This window comes from Erythrolamprus reginae, chromosome 8 (genome assembly GCF_031021105.1).
Source record: "Erythrolamprus reginae isolate rEryReg1 chromosome 8, rEryReg1.hap1, whole genome shotgun sequence".
NCBI lineage: Eukaryota > Metazoa > Chordata > Lepidosauria > Squamata > Dipsadidae > Erythrolamprus > Erythrolamprus reginae.
This window is the reverse complement of record NC_091957.1, coordinates 52,806,409-52,811,638: the sequence shown is the minus strand read 5'-3', so window position 1 is coordinate 52,811,638 and position 5,230 is coordinate 52,806,409.

The window sequence follows — 5,230 nt, the reverse complement described above, 5'->3', positions numbered from 1 at the left end:
GGAAACCGAATCTCACGCTGACGCGCCCACCCGCTGGTGAGCTGGAGCTGCGGGCACATCTCCATTTTCACTAGCGGAATGGCGCTGCTTCCGGTAGCAACCCAATATTATCTGGTTTTGTTTTTGATTGACACTATAATTTTTTTAAAAAAAAACAAACACCTAGCAGTTCCTGATTTAAGAAATATGCCCTCTCCTTTTTCAGTTTCTCTGTTTTCCATTTTGTAAAGATCATGGACTCGGCTCTGGAAAGAACACCTCTAAATGACAATAACTCAATGAAAAAGTTTTCCCTTGCTTCTTCCCCTCCCAAAATAAAATTTACTAAAAAGATTAATGTGAAGTACAGCCTCGAGCAGAAATCTAAAACAAAAACAGTTAACAGCGGGTTAAATCATTTGAAGTATGTCATGCTTGGAGCAACCATGCTGGCTTTCAAATCGTTTTGAGTTTGGATGTATCAGTGTTACACAGTTCCCTCGTCCTGAACAGAGATACCGCTGCAGGAATCCCTATTTTTTCTTCTTCTTTTAAGTTCCACTCCACCCGTTTTTAAAACTTTGCATGCACTATAACAGGATGAAAAAAAACTTAGCATTGTCATGTTTGCTGGATCGTTGTGGAGAAGATATCTTGCATCTCAAGAGAATTCAGATGGTCGTGCCTGGCTAAAGTTTGTATAGATCCAATAGTTTACCACGTTTGGAGGGGGGTGTTTTTGCGCAGATATTTCCGAGTTACGAATTTGTTATATTGGGGACAGGAGCTCAACTTCTTTTCAAGAGTGGCTTTGCGCCAAATGTGCGTTTGTGCATTCCTGTATACGACAATGAGAATAATATAAAGGGGTGGGGAAGTCAGTTACTTGGTTTAATTTATTTCCTACCGAAGCGTTATCACTTATTAGCAAAAACGAAAGATGTGGGGGGAAAAGTGGGCAGTGGTTTTACTTCAACGGCGGTTTTTATAGAGCGGTGTTATTATTTTTTAATTTTATCAATACAGTACTGTAATGTATATAGTTGTACAGCCTTTTTCCTCCCTTAACATTACCCTTTCCGGGAATTTGTTGTTCTGCTTTTCATTAACCAATACTTGACTTTTAGTCCTTAGAGCTTTGTATGGCAAAATAAATAAGTAAATAAAACCCTTTCAATTCTGCGGAGGTGCAAATGTTTCTTTCTTTTTTTTTACAACAAACACAACCCTATCATTTGGAATCAATCCTGTTGTCCTTTTGCATAGACCTGCGTGCTAAAATGAAAGGCGACAATGCTTAAATCAACTGCGTTGGTTGGGATATATAGTGGTATGAATTTAATTAGTTCTGTGAGCAGGTTCTTAAGTTTGTAAGAAGCAATTTTTCCCATAGGAATCAATGTAAAAGCAAATAATGTGTGCGATTGGGGAAACCACAGGGAGGGTGGAGGCCGTTTCCTCCAAAGAGATTCCTAGAGAGGCCCCATGGAGGCTTCTCCCCACCTTTTCCGGCCCTGTTTCCTCCCAGGAGATTCCTAGAGAGGCCCCACGGAAGGAAGGAAGGAAATGAAACCTTTATAAAGGGTTACCTTTCTTGAGATATTTAATTCACTAATGTTATGGTGAGTTCTAGAAAAAAACAACCAGGGGAGACATGATAGCAGTCTTCCAATACAGTGGTACCTCTATTTGCGAACTTAATTCGTTCCGTGAGCAGGTTCTTAAGTAGAAAAGTTTGTAAGAAGCAATATTCCCCATAGGAATCAATGTAAAAGCAAATAATGCGTGCAATTGGGGAGGGTGGAGGCCCTGTTTCCTCCCAGGAGATTCCTAGAGAGGCCCCATGGAGGCTTCTCCCTGCCTTTTCCGGCTCTGTTTCCTCCCAGGAGATTCCTAGAGAGGCCCCACGGAAGGAAGGAAGGAAATGAAACTTTTTTAAAGGGTTGCCTTTCTTGAGATATTTAATTCACTAATTAATTTTATGGGTGAGTTCTAGAAAAAACAACCAGGGGAGACATGATAGCAGTCTTCCAATACAGTGGTACCTCTACCTACGAACTTAATTCGTTCCGTGACCAGGTTCTTAAGTAGAAAAGTTTGTAAGAAGCAATTTTTCCCATAGGAATAAATGTAAAAGCAAATAATGCATTCGATTGGGGAAACCAGAGGGAGGGTGGAGGCCTTGTTTCCTCCCAGGACAAGAAGCGATGGTTGGAAACTGACTGAAGGGAGAAGCAACCTGGAATGAAGCAGAAGCTTCCTAACAGTGAGGACAATTAACTAGTGGAACTGCTGGCCACCAGAAATTGTGGGCGCTCCATCACTGGAGGTTTTTAAGACGAGACAGCCATTTATCTGAAATGGTATATGTCAGTGATGGCGAACCTTTTCTTTCTTGGGTGCAGAAAGAGCGTGCGCACGCACTATCGCGCATGCGTGAGTGCCCACCCCCATAATTCAATGCCTGGGGAGACCGAAAACCGCCTCCCCCCACCCTCTGGAGGCCAGAAACGGCCTGTTTCTCAACTTCTGTTGGGCCCAGTAGGCTTGTTTTTCCCCCTCCCCAGGCTCCAAAGGCTTCCCTGGAGCCAGAGGAGGGTAAAGACACCCTCCTCCATCCCCCTGGAGGCTCTCTGGAAGCCAAAAACGCCCTCCCAGAGCCTCTCTGTAGCCAAAAATCAGCTGGCTGGCACACACACGCACGTTAGATCTGAGCTAGGGCAACGGCTCATGTGCCAGCAGATATGGCTCTGCGTACCACCTCTGGCACCCATGCCATAGGTTCGCCATCACTGGTATAGGTTCTCCTGCTTGAGCAGGGGGGCTGGACCCCCCACGTTACAGTTTGTGCTAGCCAATTTTTCAAAAACCCTCCTCTTGAGTGCGCAGCAAGTAAACTGAATATGCAAAGCAGTAGAAATATTCATTTATTCATGCAAAGTTTCCAAGTGTGCACACGCACACTTACACAACATATAAAAGAGGCACCTGTTCCAAGGTTGTTGTTTTTTAAAGAAACCTCAGATTTAGATCTAACGGCTATAGCTGTTGATGGGGCCAATTCTCCCCCCCCCCCCCCTGTACCAGGCTGCTGACAGAGGCACCAAGGGATTGCTAGACTGCCTGGGAAACTGGCACAGCACTTTGAAAATGAAGATCGTATGACCGCAGCAGCATCCCTGCAGGACCGCGACAATCGATAAAACCGAAGCAGTTGCAATCTCCCCAAATTTCATTCCCTAAAGGAGTTGATGGGTCCTGGATTTTAGACACATTCCTGTCAATTAGTCCATTTGAGGTACCTTGGTTCAAAAACGGTTTCCCTATGAAGCACTGTTCCATCCAGTTAAAAGACCACCAGAATAGGAATTTCAGTAGTGTGTAGTTTTCCTAGTGGCTGATGAATTCTGGGAGTTGAAGTCAACATAGGGTGGCACCTCTACTTACGAACTTAATTCATTCCGTGACCAGGTTCTTAAGTAGAAAGGTTTGTAAGAAGAAGCCATTTTTCCCATAGGAATCAATGTAAAAGCAAATAATGTGTGCGATTGGGGAAACCATAGGGAGGAGATTCCTAGAGAGACCCCACAGAGGCTTCTCCCTGCCTTTTCCTGTGCTGTTTCCTCCCAGGAGATTCCTAGAGAGGCCCCATGGAGGCTTCTCCCTGCCTTTTCCCGCGCTGTTTTCTCCAGGAGATTCCTAGAGAGGCCCCACGGAGGCTTCTCCCTGCCTTTTCCAGTTACAGTTTTGGAGGCTTGGGTTTGTAAATGGAAAATGGTTATTGAGAAGAGGCAAAAAAATCTTGTGTAGAAAAGTTTGTAAGTAGAGGCGTTTGTAAATAGAGGTACCACTGTACCTTGGTTCAAAAATGGTTGCCCTACGAAACACTGTTTCATGCAGTTAAAGATCACCAGTAGTGTATACTTTTTCCCAGTGGCTGGGGAATTCTAGGAGTTGAAGTCCAGATATCTTAAAAGGTGCCAAGTTTGAATAACAGCAGGATAGCTTTTTTCTTTATTTCAAAGAAAATAAATCCATTCCCCCCCCCCCCCCCGAATCACTGATGAATCTACCATGACGTGTCAGGATACAGCTGCCTCTTCAACCACCCTGAATTCATTCTCGGCCATTTTGAAAATTTGTTGTCTGTCCACTCTCCTCAGAATTAACTTCATACACTCTGACTCTGGGACTTCCTTTAAACCAGTGCTTCTCAATTGTTTTCTGTTTTACGCCCCCCCCCCCTAGCAAGAAGTAAACATTTCACGCCCCCCCCCTCAACTTGGACGATTGTTTGCAAGATTCAGCACATTTTTACTGAAAAAACTCAAGCGACTTATCAGCGTGATTGCGGTGCGACGTGTTTAAGTGATGTCTTAATTTATTTGGCTTCATGGAGTCCGCCGCCAACATTTTTCGACACAGTAAACATAGCGGTCTTTCCTCGTCTCCCACCGTAATCACAGCAAAGCCAAGCGCTACATTTGTTTCGTCATATTTCCTCATCTTAGCTTTCAGGAGACTTAACGTTTGTCTCATGATCTCAGTCTCTCTCCTCCTTTCTTTTCATCCCTGTTAAATAGTTTTTCATGGGGTCTCTTAATGGTTTGTTATCTGCACTTCATATCTCCTGCTCTGTGCTGTGTGCTATTGTTCGGTGCAAAAAAAAACCCTACTCCCTGGAGAGAGAAAAAGCACATTCCCCAGGGGTCACATGCTCCCCCTGGAATCGCTTTGTGCCTCTCCCCCAGGGGGCCCTGCCCCACTATTTGAGAAGCACTGCTTTAAATGAACAGCAGGGAAATTTTGTGCCCTCTGCTTCAGGGATGAGGTTCCCATCATCTCTCGCGGTGAACAATGATGGGCTTTGTCGGACACTTGTTGGAGACCAGAAGGGATTCCAATTCTCAAGAGTCATCTGGGTGAAATAAATAAATCTGGCAGCCCCAATCGGCCGATCCAAGTTCTGCTCCTTTTTTATGTCCATAAAACTGCCCAAAACGTTTGGGCACAAACTGCCCCAAAAGGGGAAAAGATTGGATCGCACAGGTTGTCGTGGGGCATCCTGACTTTCTTGAGCCTGTGCCAGATTGGGAAATGGTCCATCTGACAGTTTGACCAAGGAGTCCGATTTTTGAAGTGCTGAGGTGAGTTTCCAAATCACCAAGTGCTTTTTTTAAAACAAGCCATTCGCTCGAAGAGAGGATGAGAAGAAAGCAACTTCTTCTCAAAAAGTAAAACAGGCCACAGT